General features: G+C 41.6%; 1 protein-coding gene across 1 annotated transcript in view; it reads left to right on the plus strand.

The window, feature by feature from the left end:
* ZBTB43 (zinc finger and BTB domain containing 43) overlaps window positions 1-18,495 on the plus strand; it is a 56,671-nt gene that overhangs the window by 13,685 nt on the left and 24,491 nt on the right. The window contains exon 2 of the mRNA XM_030207491.1: window positions 6,719-6,852. The gene's annotated coding sequence lies outside the window, so the exon portion shown is untranslated. The remainder of the gene's footprint in view (window positions 1-6,718; window positions 6,853-18,495) is intronic.

Here is an 18,495-nt window from a genome sequence, read left to right on the forward strand (position 1 = left end):
AGAGCTGGGTTATATTTGGTAAGGCATTGGTGCATCGGCAGCCACAAACATGCCTTTGTAAACGGAAGGGTAAGTTAGTGACATTTTCAATATTTTCTTCGATGACACTGTATGGTGGAATTTAAAATATATTTTATGAATATTCCAAGTGATATTAATAATTAGCTCTATAAACTATTATAATATACTTTGGAATATCTGTTCTTAGGAGTGGGCCATTTTATCATTTTACTTGATGATATTGGTATGGTAGATTTCATACTTACAATTTAAGAATATTTTAAGTGAATGATAGATATATGCATTTGTAATTATCATAGATTAATGAGCTAGTTTCTTCCATTTGTAATTAACTTTGAACCTTCATTGGCAAATAGCTGAATATAAAAGCCGTAACTGTAATCATTACTGCTGACTTACTTTGGGTGCAATGTCTGTTCTGTGAGTATTTAAGATTTCTGTTAGACTCTAACTGTAGTGGCCTAGCTAATGTCCATTTTTTTCATGCCATTTGTGTGTACTATGTTGCTGTTTAATATTGAATTAAAGCGAGGTATATCAAAAATGTGTAATACCTAAATAAAATAGTGGTTTACAATCTCAGGAAACAATTAACTGAATTTACATGGTGGCAGACTGACAAGACAAAAAAAAATACAGAAGTTTGGGGGGCATTGTAGCACAGCATGGGGCAGGAGGCGAGGTGAGAGACATGCCAAACTGGGGATGGGAGTTTGAGAGAGAGAGAGAAAGGGACTGGGGTGGGGGGCAGTTGTTGAGCATCTGCTTCCTCCGCTTTCCAGGAAAACTGATGTGAATCTTTGAAGGGAAGGGAATGCTTTTTCTTCCCAAGTGTTGATGGATTCCTTCACATGTTGACCCTGTTGTATAACATCTATACCAAATCTCAGTACACTACTGAGGTCAGGAGGCACTACTGTCAAAATATGGTAGGAAGGAAAAAGAAAGAGCTACATATTGGTCACACGTCACTCAGGATAAGAAGGTGCCCACCTCTGGTTTAAGCACTAGGGCTAATGTTGGTGGTAACAGCGGAAAACTTCAGGATGACATCACTGATGCAGTCATAGGCCACGATGAGCTTGTTCTTGCACTCACTGCAGAAGGAAATAAGCCATAAGAACTAATGAAAAAGATGAGGACTAAAACTGTTACGTGGACTCTTGAAGACAAAAAGGAGATAATGTATTGCTATTACTAAAACAGCTAAGCGATACTGCAGAAAGGGAAACAAGACAGAGTGGATTCAATGAGGAGTGCAGAAGGAGCAGTGCCACAGCTCTTGGATGATGGAACAGGGAAGGTATCTGTAATAAATGAGGTGACGATAGAGACAGGCATTCCAGAAATGAAAGAGAGCATGATAAATGAAGGTCAGGAACAGAAATCAATGGAGAAAGAAGAAGAAATGCAGGAGAAAGAGGTATAGGAATTAGCAGTTGAGCTGCTGGCCTATTTAGACATGGATAAATATGCTGAGTTCCAGGAGGCAGAAAGGTTACCCAAGTTGAACTTTACTCTAGATGTTAAGAATATAATAATGAAGATGAATAAGGCCGTAACCTGTAGCTATTACTAAATTTAACCAAATACAGTACTTTGCGGCCAGCCAAGGACACATGGCCAGAGGAAAAAAAGACAACTCCTCTTTCTTGGAAAAATCGTATTAAAGAAAAAAAATAAAATGTGAGCAGGGGTGTCCTTGATGTTTATTTAAAAAGATCAAGATCATCAAAGATAAGAACATAAGAATAGCCATATTGATTCAGATCAATGGTCCATCTAGCTCATTATCCTGCTTCTGTGGCCAATTTGGGTCACAAATACCTGGCAGAAACCTAATTAGTAGCAACATTCCATGCTACCAATCCCAGGGCAAGAAGTGACTTCCCCCGTGTCCATCTCAATAACATACTATGGACTTTTCTCCAGGAATTTGTCCAAATATATATCTTCCCGGTTCCTGGTATAAATAATATGCATTCATGGGCATCCACCTTTTTGCGTCTTCACGAGCAGCTGGTTTTCGAGTGCTCAACAACCTTTGGGTAGCTGGTAAGTTTGATTAGTTTTGTATATAAAACTTATTGATATGAGAAAAAGGAACAGATAGTTTATGTTGTATTGTTGTTCATTTAGAGTATACAACCCCTGAAGATGCTCAGAGCGAAACGTGCATATAGGGTCATGGTGTAGAGGTTGAGATATCGCCATAACAGAGGAAACCATAATGAAGCCAGTTATTACTTATTGAAGTGACAAGAACGTATGACGTTTTTTGGGCCATGTATATGAAGATGGTGCCCACATCTCTGAAAACTTGATGAAAAGGAACGGACTTTTTAACTCACAACAGATCCATGTGGATTACAAATTGCAAGTTGTCTTGAGAGGAGTAAGTTTGGACCTGCATTATTGAAAAGACTCTTCAAAAAAAACTTCAGGTTAAGGTGTGGAGTATAAAGATCATGTTATGAAGATAATTTGATTAAGAAGCGAGAACATTACCCTTATATAAGAGATAAACAATGGATTTATGTGGAGTATAAATTGAAAATAGACTATCATTATTTTGGAAAATGAGCTGTTCCTTAATACGTATAATTAGTAATACTATCTTTGGGTAGGAAAGTGTGGATTGTATTTGAAGTTAATAATTGTGGTTTGTTTTGTGTGGCTGAAGGTAAGAGTGAGGTGTGTCTGATGGTGTGTTGTAAAGTTTTAAAATATATGGATGACAATGATAATAATTGAGTTGAATTTTCAATAAAGATTCATGTATCAAAGTATAACGGTTGTTTAAGGAAGTGTATGACATACAGATTACAACTCAGTGTATACCTAAAATAGAACGTTGTCAAATATATATCTTGATTTGTCCTTGCCATTTTCAGGGCACAGGCTGTAGAAATCTGCCTGGCACTTGGCCAACTACTGAAGTTGTTATTGAAGCCCCACTCCATCTCATCCAAAAATGTCCAGCCACGATCACGGTACAGACCATAGAAGTCTGCTCGGTACTGGCTTTGCTTCCCAATTACTGGAATTGCCATCTAAGCACTGCTAAGTTTGTTTGGTTTCATTCTCTTTCTGTAGAATTCTTTTGTGTTTAGGATTCGGAAGATCCAAAACATCAAATTGATTCATGCTACATTAATGAAAGATAATCTTATTTATATGCTCAGTTAATAAATTGAAAATAACAGCTGAAACACAAAAGTTGCAGAGATATGAGAAAAACAGAAAAGAGAGAGATTAAATTATTTATAGAAAACCCAACACAGTTCTACAGAGAACTGGAGGAAAATAAATCGGTACAGTGAAAACACCATCAACCAAAGCTAAAACAGAAGCATTCTGGAGAAAATTATATGAGGACCCTGTAGAGTACAGCCAAGAAGCAGAATGACTTAGAGAATTTGGAACCAGACAAACATTATAGCTATAATATAACCTGAACTAAAGATAAAAGAGCTGGAACTGGAAGAGCCCTGGCCTAGATGGCGTGAGCAACATTTTGGTCAAACATGAACATCCCTTCACTAAGACACGGCAAACTTCAAAAACCAGTTGATCAGGGAGCCAGATTTGACACCACAATGGCTAATAACGAAAGAATGCTTTTATTCCCAAAGGGAGACACAAGTACCCCTCCCAAAAATTGCTGATAACTTATTTATTGGGATTTATTAACCACCTTTATGAAGAGATTCACCCAAGGCAGTATACAGCAGGTACAGTTTTTAACATAAAACTTACAATTTTGTTAACAGCATGATAGTAAAATAAACAAATATAAATACAATCAATAAGGTAAATATGGAAATAGCAAACTGAAACCTACCAAATAGAACTAACAGTATCAAAAATATTTACATTTAATAGCGCTGTAGAGCAAGCTTATGAAAAGCCTCACATTAGCTCCACCATCATCGGTCTAGTTTTTAGACCGATGATGGTGGAGCTCATGTGAGGCTTTTTATATGCCCTTAAAGGGGTTACGAAGCCAATCTTTTCTCCTATCTGATATTATTGCATACATATTTTGGTGAGAATTAAGGGATTTAGATTAAATAATAGGTGGAGTACACACAATCTTCTAGGTCTCTTGTCCCATCAAGGAAGAGATTTTTAATTCATTCTCATCAGTACCATAGCACTCTTGCTTTTTCTAGCTTCATGCAAGTAAAGTGAACAGACTCTGGCTGTTCTGAATTGTTTGTGAGTATACTGCCAGTGCTATATATGTCCCTTGTGTGGGAAGAACTCTTAATTGAGGGTGAGCTTGAACAGTGCTCAAATTAAAGAGAAGTTACTGGAGAGTGATACAAATAAATAGTAGTGATTGTTTAAAATCTGTAAATGTTCTGACTGGTTGGAGAAATTGCTCCCAGAGAAACATAAGGTTAAGTCAATTAAAAAAAAAATCAAATTCTAAGCAAGAAAAGTTAAACATGGTTGCCCAGTTCTTTTAAATAAATAAACGGAGTAAGATCACCATCGGGAGCTCCCAGGTTGGTTATGGTTTTTGGCTCTTCATCGATATGCCTATGCACAGGGAGAAACTGAGAGGGCAGAATGTGACAGACCGCCATTACATCTTTTGCAGTCTTCTCTCCCACGCAGAGCATTTCTGCTTCTGGCGTGGGAAAGAGCCCCAGCTTGGACAGCAAACTCTCAAGCCCGTGAGGACCTGGAACGCCACCGATTCCCTGACATGTAGACTAGGTTTGTTCCCCGCTGGTAATGGAGGACGCTGGAAGATTCGGCGTAGTGGAGAATGCTGAGAGGCTGACCGGGTGGAATTATGACAACTGCGGCGTTTGTGAGACCATCTTCATGACCTTCGGGGGAGTTAAAGGTTGGGAATCCGACTATTACGGAGGAGATGGGATCCGGAGCATTACCATCAGCAACAGAGGTTCTGTCTGCCTCGTCGGTGTCTGTGCCTCCTCTGAAGCTGTTCGTGAAGCCCCTGACAGTCACTCTGGATACATTCTTGGAGGCTGAGTTTACACTGCTTGCTTCTCATTTATTCCTCTTTTAGTAGCCTCTTCAACTAAATTGCTAGAGTTGGAGTCTAAGTTTAATTCCTGCACTATTAAAACTGATTTGATGGACAAAGCTATTATTGATTTAAAATCCTCACAAACTTTGCTGCTACAAGATAAGTCCATCTTATTAAGGAAAATAGAGAACTTGGAAAACATGCAAAGGGCACTTAATTTGCAATTGTTTAGTTTTCCCCAGACTCGGATAACTTCAGCAAGAGAATTATTTTATACTTTCTTACAAACAATATTGAAGTTTCCAGAGGCTGCTATGTGACCTCTACTGAAAAAAAGATCTTCTGAACCTCCTGTGGATTTAAATATCTCAGATATATTGACGTTATCAGATTCAGAAAGAACAGTGACTACCAGGGCTACACTTTTGTTGTTTTTTGTTTTCCATCAGGATAGAGACTCAATTCTGAGACTATATTTTAAGACCCCTGATACTTTATTTATGGGTGGAAAAAGTGCAGGTATTTCCTGATGTCTCGTGGGGGCCCTTTTACTAACCCGCCCGACTACCACATGACTCTTGCGCTAATTTCATTTTTGGCGTGCGTCCGAAAAAATTTTTTTATTTTTGGGCGCGCGTAATGAACACAAGCAGGTCATTACCACCTGGATTCTTTACTGCTAGGTCAATGGCTGGTGGTAAGGTCTCAGACTCAACATGGACGCACGGCAATTTTGATTTTGCTGCATGTCCATTTTCAGCAAAAAAAAGGCCTTTTTTTTTGTTTGTTTGTTTACAGGCGCCACACTAAAAAATGGATCGGCGCATGCCCAAAACATGCGCCTACACTACCGCAAGCCATTTTTCAGTGCGCCTTAGTAAAAGGACCCCTAATTAGATGCAATCTAGACAGAAGAAGTTTTTGGAGTTGCGTCTTTCTGTAATAGGATTAAAAGATGCTTTCCAGCTTAGATTTCCTTATAAATGTTATATTTTGAGATTTTTTTCTTGAGGAAAAAGGAGTAATCTCTATTTGACCTTTCATTATTTGAATGTTTAGAGTTACTGTTTGATTTCAGGTCTATTTGATTGAAGAGAAGATTCTTAATAATTGCTTCTTTACCTATTTCTTTAAAATATCCATCTTTTCATGGATTAGTTACTCTTGGATCTCCTGACCTAATGTGGACTGGGTTTAAAGTTAATTTTTTTTTTCATTCATTGAATGTATAATATTTGAGTTGCTTGTTTAATAATCTGGATTTCTTGTCAAAGATTTATATCTTTGTTGAAAACTGAAGTGCAAATTTAAAAAAAATTTACTCATAAGTCAAATGCATTGACAAAAAGCCTTGTTGATGTATGTATAATTTCGGATGCGACTCCTTTCATCTCAAAGGTGTGGAACATTTCCAGTATTTAGCAGGAGCAATCATAGTAGTAATAATTTGAGTTTCTTTTATGTACCAGAATGAATGATAGGTTCTTGTATTCTTTAAATTTACTGAGCTCCAATATTTCCTGAACCAGCGTTTATACTTTGACACATTGGATGTTTTCTTTAAAGACTGAACTAAGATTTTAAGTACAGCTTTGCTGAAATATTCAGAATTATATATTCTCTAGAATCCACGCATACCATGCATTGCACAATGAGCTTGATTCAAATTCTCTTCTGATTTGATTTTAGAATTACAGAGGTGCTACTTAATAATGAAGTTGAAGCTGAGAACGTGATTCATCTGCCCATTCCATACTTGTCAGTGTCTCTTCTGTTGAACATGCTAGAAGATGCTTTATCCAAAGGGTCTGGCTTTACACCTGGTAAGAGGTTGTATGTGTATCAACTGAGCTCAGAACAACCGAGGATTTGTTCTTTCAATAATGTGTGTTTTGGGACAAGATATGTTTCTAGATGTTCTCAAGAACAGAAGCAGTATGATGAAGTCAATACAGCAGTTTCACACACTTTAGCATTTTCTGCAACATAAAAAGCAATCCAGGAAGAGATGTTCAGATGACTATAACAAATTGCTAACAAAAATAATCATATCCACTAATATGGTAAATATATAAACATGTGAATTCCTAAAACCATACAATGCGGTGGGTTGCCAAAGAGCATAAACAGTGCTGACAGATGCCTTCTTCAGGAGTTTCACAAAGACTGCATTTGGGCTCTTCAGCTTGAAAAAAGACTGCTTAGGAGGAGATATGATTGAGGTCTACAAAATCCTGAGTGGTGTGGAATGAGTAGACATGAATCAATTTTATTTATTTATTTTTACTCTTTCAAAAAGTACAAATGAAGCTACATGGAAATACTTTTAAAACAAATAGGAGAAAACATTTTTTTTCACTCAACGAATAGTTAAGCTGTGGAACTCATTGCCGGAGGATGTGCTAACAGCAGTTAGCATATCTGGGTTTTAAAAAAGGTTTGGACAAGTGTCATAATCTGCTATTGAGATAGACATAGGGGAAGTCACTGCTTTCTCTGGGATTGGTAGCGTTGAATGTTGCTACTAATTGAATTTCTGCCAGATACTTGTGACCTGGATTGGCCACTGTTGGAAACAGGATACTGGGTTAGATGGATCGTTGGCCTGACCCAGTATGACTATTCTTATGTAAGTGAAACAATGATGTCAGTACAGTATACTGTCTAACAGAAAGGGTAGAAAGAACCCACCCAAATCGGATACACATGGTTTAAATCTCAGTCGTGGATGACCTTTCCTCTAGCTCAATGCGACATACTAGAACATGTCAGGCACTTAGTCTGCCATGATTAAAATCATCAAGTATTAACAGTGGACAGTAATTTAATCTGTCAGCATTGTTTATATTCTTTGACAACTCCCCATATTGAATGGTTTTAACAATTTATATGCTATATGTATTTTATAAGTGGATGTGATTAAATATTTTTGTATTAACAATTTATGATCATCTAAACACTTTTTTCTGATTGCTTTTTGTGTTGTAGGCTTGTATACCCCTTCTTATGTGTTACACTTTAGCTTTTTGTCTCTTTGATGTGAGCTAAGTTGCAGAAAGAATACATTTGGATATCCTCTACTAGGAGCCTTTCCCACATGCTAAAGAAGTTACATAGCGGGTCAAGTTTTGAAACAGTGACTTTTCTTTGTCTTTGACATCGCTATGATAGTCTATTTTTATCATAGCAATAGTGTCTACTACAAAGAGCCCTATGTTTATAGCTATAAACAGTCCATTATTTTGATAATTACTATAGTACTGATTTGTTTAATTAGAAGCTTTTATATCTCCTAGAGCAGTGGTTCTGGAGGATCCCCAACTAGTTAAGTTTTCAGGATATACTTAATGCATATGCATGAGAGATCATAGGAAGAAATAGAAGTATTTCCTCAGGTTACTTCTGAGTCTGTTCCCTTTCACTTTGCTTCCATTCAGTTGAAAGGGACTTATCTCCTGTGCAGAACCTGTCCAGAACCTGTGGGATAGTTGTGTCCAACCAGCAGGTAGAGATAGGGAACTGAGCTGAGCCACATCTCTTGACATCCAGTTCAGCTTCTTAGTATTTTCTATCTCCAGCAGGTGGATGGACACACTTTTTTTTTCAGCCTCTGGTTCTGAGTGATTTACTCCTGGTCCAGTTGGTCAGCTGGTCCCCAGTTGAGCTTTGTGGGTGGCCTGAGTCTGCAGAATCATATCTGGAAGTCTTCAGATCCCTCTCTCTGGTGCCCCACAAATTTTACTTCTTCCCACCCTTCACCTCTCCCCTTTTTCCACTGGAGCTCTCCTTTATCCAGCAAAACAATATTTAAAAAAAAAAAGGAAAGTGGTTTGCTGGGAGAGCGTGGGACAGAGTATCATTCCTGAGCCTTTCTCATCTGCGTTAACAGTTGTGGAGACTGTGAGCTGGGGGAACATCCAGCAGTGGTGTCCAACTAAAGTTTGATCAGAACCACTTGGAAGGCATCAACTTCTACTTAGTACAGGGGAGGAATCCTGACTCGCCGCTTAGGACTTCGTTCTTTGCTTGTGCCAGTCGGGTGAATGGCGTCTCCCTCAGAGGTGGTTAAGTGGTTTTCCCGCTGTGGGGACCTGCCAGCGTTTCAGTTCGTGTAAGCCAGGAATCCTTTGGGATGTGGAGGAAATGGTCAGCAGTAGCATGTCTTTGGATTTGGCGCAGAATCCAAACATGCCAGGGACTTCGGGCTCTCTGGCAAGGCTGTTACACAGTTTGATGCAGGAGAGTGCAGGAACAAGTGCCATTTTATCGGGGCTGACTAGCAGTTAAGGAACAGCCTCTGTCTGATCATGCGCAGAGCACAGCCATCATTTTACAACCTCAGAGCCTGACAAAGCATTCAACTGCATCAGCATCTTTGTTTTTTCCAGAGTTTATATTGCTCTTATACCAGGCCTATTTACTGAAGCAGTGACAGTCGCTGCAAGGTGCTTCAGTTTCTTGCCCTGCTGCTCCTCCGGTTCCTAAGAGATCTTGTTTAGCCTCATCTACCTTATCCTGGAGGTCTCTCTCTGCTTCTCTCTCCTTATTTGATGTGGCCTCAGTCTGTTAAGAGGAACCATCACTGAAGGAGCTGTTAGTGGAGGGAGAGCTCCCTCCTGAGGAAGGGGATAACTCTAAAGTACTGAGGTTGTCTCATAAAGAGGAGCTCAGTAGTAGTACTCTTATTTCTGAGGCATTGGCAGTGCTTTCCATTGAGGAGCCTTCTGCTTCTTCATCTGGAGTACCATCTTCGTCGATCATGAGTGTGCTTGGCGATCCTTCTGAGGCCTTCCCGATGCATCCAGATGTTCAAGACATGATTGCAGCAGAATGGGTCTCACGGGCTATGGGGCTGAGAGTGGGAGGAGCCATGGCTCATCTCTACCCATTGATTCCTGAGGAGAAAGAGACATTGCAGCTTCCCAAGGTGGTGACTAAGAAGACCCCCTTGCTGTTTGAAGGGGGAACTGCCCTAACTGATACATAGGATAAGAAGCTAGAAGGCTTGCTGAAACAAGCCTTTGAAGTGACGTCTTTGGGCCTTCAAGCAACAAATGTGTAGCTCCTTTCGTAGCACGAGCATGCCTGAAATGGTATCAGCAGTCTGCAAAACAAGACAAGTACCATAACGCCCAGCAGAGCGGGATTGGCTTACTTGGCAGATGCTGTGTGACATGTTACGTGTTATGGCCCACAGTATGTCTTCTCTATGTGTGTAGAGTCCCCATTAGATATCTGGAATACGTTTTGCAAATCGGACAGACAGATTCCAAGCCCACAATTGCTAGATGGCTGTAGGAGACTATCATGTCAGCATATTTGCATGTGGGGAAGCAGGCTCCTCAGGCCTTGTGGGTTTATTCTTTGAGGCGTATAGTGACATCCTGGGCAGAGACTACCTTACTGTCTCTGGTGGATATTTGCAAGGCGGCAACATGGTTGACGCTGCATACCTTTGCCAAGCACTACAGAGGGTGAATGTTGTGGCATTCTCAGAAGCCAGTTTTGGGTCTTTGTTCTTTAGGGCAGCGCTACCAGGATCCCACCCAATATAGGGATTGCTTTTGAATGTCCCACAGGTTCTGGAATAGTGAGAAGCCATGTAGTAGAAAGAGAAATTAGGTCGGTCTTGATCATTTTCTTTCCATTTGTCCTTCCCACTATTCCAGAGCCCACCCCCTTCCCCCCAAGGTTTCTGAGATGTTTCTTCAGTGCAAAGTAATGGGCCAAATAAGGGCTTTCACCTTGCATGGTGCTTCCTACATATCTCATGTATGGACCTCTCATCTCTGTACAACGTTCCCCTCTCTCTCCTTCCCCTCATTTCCTTTCCTCCTTTCCTGAAGTTACTATTGAGGAAACTACACTTCTCCTTTCTTCCTCAAAATGTACCACCTGTTCCTCTGATCCCATTCCCACCCACCTTCTTAATGCCATCTCTCCTGCTCTTATTCCTTTTCTCTGTCACATTCTCAACCTCTCACTTTCCACTGCGACTGTCCCTGCTGCCTTTAAACATGCTGTGGTCACACCTCTCCTTAAGAAGCCTTCACTCGACCCTACTTGTCCCTCTAATTACCGACCTATCTCCCGCCTTCCTTTTCTCTCCAAATTACTTGAGCGTGCTGTTCACCGCCGCTGTCTTGATTTTCTCTCCTCACATGCTATTCTTGACCCACTACAATCTGGTTTTCGCCCTCTCTGCTCAACCGAAACTGCGCTTACTAAAGTCTCCAATGACCTATTACTGGCTAAATCCAGAGGTCAATATTCCATCCTCATTCTTCTTGATCTTTCCGCTGCTTTTGACACTGTCGATCACAGCATACTTCTCGATACCCTGTCCTCACTTGGATTCCAGGGCTCTTTCCTTTCCTGGTTCTCTTCCTACCTCTCCCTCCGCACCTTTAGTGTTCACTCTGATGGATACTCTTCTACTTCTATCCCTCTGCCTGTCGGCGTACCTCAGGGTTCTGTTCTTGGTCCCCTCCTCTTTTCTATCTACACTTCTTCCCTTGGTTCATTAATCTCATCCCATGGCTTTTCCTACCATCTCTATGCTGATGACTCCCAAATCTACCTTTCTACCCCTGATATCTCACCTTGCATCCAAACCAAAGTTTCAGCGTGCTTGTCTGACATTGCTGTCTGGATGTCTCAACTCCACCTGAAATTAAATATGACCAAAACCGAGCTTCTCATTTCCCCCCCCCAAACCCACCTCCCCGCTCCCCCCGTTTTCTATTTCTGTTGATGGCTCTCTCATTCTCCCTGTCTCCTCAGCTCGAAACCTTGGGGTCATCTTTGACTCTTCTCTCTCCTTCTCTGCTCATATCCAGCAGATTGCCAAGACCTGTCGTTTCTTTCTTTACAACATCCGTAAAATCCGCCCCTTTCTTTCCGAGCACTCTACCAAAACCCTCATCCACACCCTTGTCACCTCTCGTTTAGACTACTGCAATCTGCTTCTTGCTGGCCTCCCACTTAGTCACCTCTCCCCTCTCCAGTCGGTTCAAAACTCTGCTGCCCGTCTCATCTTCCGCCAGGGTCGCTTTACTCATACTACCCCTCTGCTCAAGACCCTTCACTGGCTCCCTATCCGTTTTCGCATCCTGTTCAAACTTCTTCTACTAACCTATAAATGTACTCACTCTGCTGCTCCCCAGTATCTCTCCACACTCGTCCTTCCCTACACCCTTTCCCGTGCACTGCGCTCCATGGATAAATCCTTCTTATCTGTTCCCTTCTCCACTACTGCCAACTCCAGACTTCGCGCCTTCTGTCTCGCTGCACCCTACGCCTGGAATAAACTTCCTGAGCCCCTACGTCTTGCCCCATCCTTGGCCACCTTTAAATCTAGACTGAAAGCCCACCTCTTTAACATTGCTTTTGACTCGTAACCACTTGTAACCACTCGCCTCCACCTACCCTCCTCTCTTCCTTCCCGTTCACATTAATTGATTTGATTTGCTTACTTTTTTTTTTTTTTGTCTATTAGATTGTAAGCTCTTTGAGCAGGGACTGTCTTTCTTCTATGTTTGTGCAGCGCTGCGTACGCCTTGTAGCGCTATAGAAATGCTAAATAGTAGTAGTAGTAGTAGAACAAGTTTGCTCGTCTGGTTAGTGTTAGTGGGTTGTTTAAGGTTATCCTGTTTATTCTGAGTTTCTTCTTACTGCTTTTCTACTGAGCAGTTGAACTGGATGCCGCGAGAGAGGTGTTTCGGCTCAGTTTTAAGTTCTCTGTCTCCACTTGCTGGTGGATGGGCACAACTATCCCTCAGGTTCTGGAATAGTGGGAAGGATTAATGGAAAGAAAACTATCATGTGAGACTTAATTTCTCCATCATATCTCCCCTCTCCCACCTTTCTTCCAAAGAGTTGAAGTGGGATTTGAACCTGGGTCCCCCTGGTTTACAGTCCACTGCACTAACCACTGACCTCCATTATACACAAATTTGTCTCATACATATTAAACCTGACTGGCTGGGGATCCTCTAACAGATTTGGGAACCCTGCCATAGGATGGCATTTGATTTTATTTTTCTTATGTGTTTGAATCTTTTTTCCTTTATTTTATGTAATAATTTTACTGCTGTTACTTGTTGGATGTGTTTATTATGATCTAGTGAACAAAAATTGAACTAAATACACACACACACAAGTGGGAGTGTTTACACAAACAATAATCTGAAGCAATAGCTCTTTCTTGGTAACAGTAGACAGCAAATTAAAGACCAAAAGGCTCATCCAGTGTGGCCAGAAGATTAGTTGGGAAAATGTTAATAAATTAAATCACCTTTCTGGGTCCCCATTTATTTTGAAATTATTCCTGAGGTGGACCCTGGGAAATCTGAGTTGCATATATTTTTCTTAATACGATCACAAAGAGGTAGCGATCTGCATGGGCTCAATCCACAAACCAAGCAGAGCCAGATTAGCCACGTTTCAACTTCAAAAAGGCTGTGTCAGGGGCTGAACTGTCAATCAGGACACATAAATTAAAATCATACATATTTGCAGTTCTCTCTGACAAACCTAATATACACATACACATACAATCCTCTATCAATCAATCCTGGGGAACTGAGTTCGATTTCCACTTCAGGCACAGGCAGCTCCTTGTGACTCTGGGCAAGTCACTTAACCCTCCATTGTCCCATGTAAGCCGCATTGAGCCTGCCATGAGTGGGAAAGTGCGGGGTACAAATGTAACAAAAAAAATAATTGAATAAATTATAAAACAAGATTCAAATATTAGAACTAAATACTAACACGTGTATAAAGAGGCTCATTTGCAAAGTACATAGACTTATAAATTTTATGTTATAGGTTACTATGGGGTCCTTTTACTAAGGTGCGCTGAAAAATGGCCTACGGTAGTGTAGGCGCGTGTTTTGGGCATGTGCAGATCCATTTTTCAGCGCGCCTGCAAAAAATACCTTTTAAAAATAAAATTTTGCTGAAAGTGGATGTGCGGCAAAATAAAAATTGGCGCGTGTCCATTTTGGGTCTGAGACCTTACCGCCATCCATTGACTTAGCGTTAAGGTCTTGCATGTTAACTGGGCGGTAATGACCTGCGTGCGTACTGGACGCGCACCAGAAAATAACTATTTCCCGGACATGTGTATCGAACGCGTGCCAAAAATGAAGTTACCGCAAGAGCAATGTGGTAGCTGGGCAGTAACTCCAGATTGGTGCACGTAGACGCTTATGCGGCTTAGTAAAAGGACCCCTATGTAACTTTGTAAATCTCTGCGCTTTGAAAATATGCACCAGTATGTCCAGTACAGTATCATGAAACTAAAAGCAAGCCAAAATGAATGTGTGTAATCATGCATTCTTTGATACTGTGTGTAATAAATCAGCTAAAGGGACACCTGCCTACTGGGGACTCTGAAAGCTCTTTCCCCTAATAGATAGTGCTACAGTCAAAGCCTAAAACAAAAAAATGTGTGTAAATGAGCAAGATGTCAGTGCAATTTAGAAAAAGGAACAACTAGATAACTAAAAAGTGCAGTTACTCTCAACATCTTTGTTATGTGCATTATACTGGATGTCAGCAGATCTCCACAATGAAATTTACAAAATGTTCTTTTAAAAGCAATAAAACCTTTAATTCTTACAATGGGTATGCTTAGAATTAATAAAACTGATGGCATAGAGCACAAAAAGTGATTAAAAAAATTGCAGTTTTCAAAACACTATTAATTTAAAAGGATTGATTTGTGGAAAAATTCAAAACTAAAATCACTCTTTTCAATAGAGCAACATCTTCCCACTTGGAATTATTATTTTTTTTTTAAACGCTATAAAAATGGTGAAAAACACTAAAAATAACTACAAGTTAAGTGTTCCAGGCAGCCATTTTGTATGCATGCCAATGACACTGACATCATCAGAACGGGTGAGTGCTGGGAAAACATGCAGGCTGCTCAAAAAAATGGTTAATAATGTGCAGCAAAGTTTGATATCTTTTAAGATTTGCTACAGTAAATAAATACAATTATAAATTGATGTTTAAAGAGATTAAGAGATGGTCATACATATAAATATATAATCCATAATTTATAACATTCTTAAAACCAAAATATAAATAAATCATATAATATACATAAATAAGATCAGAGTTGTTTAAGGTTAATCTAAATCATAACTAAACCATAAAACATGAACATAGAATAAATATTGCAGTATAAGAGCAAATATTGATAAATATGCAAATTAGTAATATGCATGGCCGCCATCTTGGATAAAGATATCTCTGTCCCTATTATTTACAAAATTATAAGAATAGAGAGAGATGGGGGTCACGTGATGCTTTAAGGCAAGGCAGACGTGGTTCCACGTTCTCCCAGGCCCCGAATCGATCTTTCATTTAAAAATCCCTGCAAACTACAAGAAAATAATGCCGCAACGTTGGAATCGCGAGGGGGGATCATATGGAAAAATTCTTGAACTCCCCGAACCAGACAATGGCGCCCAACAGTTCCAGGAAGGAAAAGCGGAAGCCGAAAACGGCGGGAGGCGCCGAGGCAAGCCCGCCGCCTAAAGACTCTACAGCGTTCTCGGCGGAGCAGCTGCGGCAGCTGGCGGAGGTAGTTGGAGCAGTGATTGAGCCCAAATGGGATAAAGTATTAGAACGTCTTGCGACGATGGAGGCGCTCATCACGGATACAACGAAGAGGATGGGAGAGCTTGAACAGCGGGTGTCAGCAGTGGAGGAGACTCTAACCCCCAACACACAGCAGCTTAAAGCGATTGGTACCAAAATGGAGTCCCTAACAGAGAAATTGGACGAACTTGAGAACAGGTCTCGTCGAGCCAATTTAAGAATCGTGGGCCTACCGGAATCGGTGGGAGCTTCTGTGCTGCCTTCAGTGCTTGAAAAGTGGCTGGCTAAAGAATTTGCTTTATCTGATCACACGGGGCCCCTGTGTCTGGAGAGGGCTCACCGCGTGGGCAAAGCAGCAAGATGGCCGACGCAACCCGAGAACAGTAAACCTGAAGGTACATAATTATGTACATAAAGAGGAGATTCTAAGGGGATTCCGGATGAAACGGAATGAAACCAAATTTGATGGTAACCAAATCCTTATCTTTCAAGACTATTCTGCAGCTTTGCAAGAGAAGAGGAAGCTGTTTACCCCATACTGCAAAAGACTGCATGAAATGAGCGCCCAGTTTATGTTGGCTTACCCTGCAGTGTTAAAAGTCAAAGACAATGGTCATTGGAGAGCTCTTGGAACTCCTGAGGAGGCACAGAAGTATGTGCAGCAACTGGAGCTGAAGGACCAGGACGCTGCAGGCAATGGCTGAACTGCATACAATTAAAGCAATGGACTATACTGATCAGGACTAGAACAATGAGTTGCAGGGTTGGTATACTGTTTATATTGCATTAGGAGTCGGGGGCAGGGAGACAAGGAAAACCCCTGAGACCCATTCTAATGGGTAGTTTATGTGTGAGTTCAAAGGGAAGGGGGGAAGGAGGGGAGGGGGGCGGAGAGGGATGGAAAGAATAAGGGTGGGAGGAGGGAGAGGGAAGGGGATTAAGTTAAAGCGGAGGGAGGGGAGAGAGGGGGAGAGGGTCATAAAGGTGCGCAGTAGTGCTGTGGGAGTGTGTAAAGGTACGAGAGGGGGGATATTATTGGTGAACCATATGGGTGTAAGGAGAACCCCTGCTCTGCATGGAAGTTGGATCCCTTGGGGGGAGGGGCTGGCCCCTGGGGATGATCAGAGTAGTAAATCTGTTATCTTAATTAATGGAATTCTGGTGACTGGCTGATTGCACACAGATAAAAATATTCTCTTGGAATGTCTCTAGAATTACATCCCCGTTGAAACGCTACAAAATATTGACACAGTTGAGGCGCAGGGGTCCCACCATCGCATGTCTCCAAGAGACCAAACTTACGGACACTGAACACAAAAAATTAAAGCAACAGTGGGTAGGGGAGTGTTTTTATTCCTCTTCAGGGGGCAAGAAAAGTGGGGTGGCCATTTTAATTAAAAAAGGTATTCCATGTCAGTTCAAATTAATCCACAAGGATGCTGAAGGCCGTATAGTGTTAGTGCAGATGAACCACCAGGGCCAGCAATACTATTTGTGTACGGTGTATGGCCCCAATGAATACAACCCAAGTTTCTTTCAAACACTTACTGCCCTAGGCCTTCAATATGCGGACGCTCCCTGGATCTGGGCGGGGGATTTCAACCAAGTACTTAACCCTGCCCTGGACAGATCTTCCCCTAGGGCTTTCCGGGGACTGGGGAGAGGGAAGGGCATAACAGCACTTTGCCACCAACTCCACTTGGTAAACCCTTGGCGGGTGCACAACCCCACCACTACAGATTACACTCACCAATCCAAAGTCCACCAAACCTGGTCGAGAATCGACTATATATTGATTTCCCAGTTTTGGTTCTTCAAGGTCCGGAAGGCTGAGATAGGCCCAGTAGCTGTCTCTGACCACGCAATGATCTGGTTGGTATTGGATCTGGCCGCGGGTGTACCTGGGGTACGACCATGGAGATTTCCGTCATTTTTATACCAAGACAAACAGTTCATAGAACACTTACAGACAAAGTGGCAATTTTACGTTGACACTAACGCTGACTCATGTGATTCCTCAATCACATTCTGGGAGGCCTCTAAGGCTGTCATAAGAGGGGAGGTGATTGCTTTCCTAAGTGCTAGGGCCAAGAGAATGGCTGCAGGGATGCTGCGCTTGGAAGGGGAGTATAAATTAGCAAAGAAAAAATTCATTGCTGATCCTTCCAGGACACACAAAGACAGGATGGACGCTTCCCTAGTGGCGCTTAATTCTCTTCTCCATGAACAAGCGCAGAAACATCTATCGGCAGGCCGCCTTAAGTTCCAGTGCTTCGGAAACAAATCGGGTAGACTCTTGGCGAGGGTAGCACGGTCAAACTCCCCGCGCCAGTTTATCCCCACGATCACCAACCAGCGGGGATCACAAGTTTCCACCCCACAAGCTATTCTAGATGGGTTCCGAGTTTTTTTCAAGGATATGTATGCCACAGGAAACTGTGAACATGGGCCCTTGTTGAGGGATTATCTAGACGATGTAGGGATGCCCAAGTTGAGGGTAGAGGCCCAACAGGCCCTGTCTAAACCACTCCAGGGGATAGAGGTGCAAAAAGTCATCAAGAAACTAAAGCTGGGGTCTGCCCCAGGGGTAGATGGCTTCTCTAATGAATACTATAAAATCTTGGCACCCCTGCTCTGTGGCCCTTTAGTAGCTTATTATGACGGGTTTTTTCTCTAAGGGAGAAAATGAAGCACTTATTACTTTGATTCCCAAACCTGGCAAGCCAATAGACCAGATGGAGTCATATAGACCTATATCTCTCCTCAACGTGGATATAAAAATCTTGGCTAGGATATTGGCGGACAGGTTGGCAATCCACATCCCATCTCTAATAGGGGAACACCAAGTGGGC

This window comes from Microcaecilia unicolor, chromosome 6 (genome assembly GCF_901765095.1).
Source record: "Microcaecilia unicolor chromosome 6, aMicUni1.1, whole genome shotgun sequence".
Taxonomy (NCBI): domain Eukaryota; kingdom Metazoa; phylum Chordata; class Amphibia; order Gymnophiona; family Siphonopidae; genus Microcaecilia; species Microcaecilia unicolor.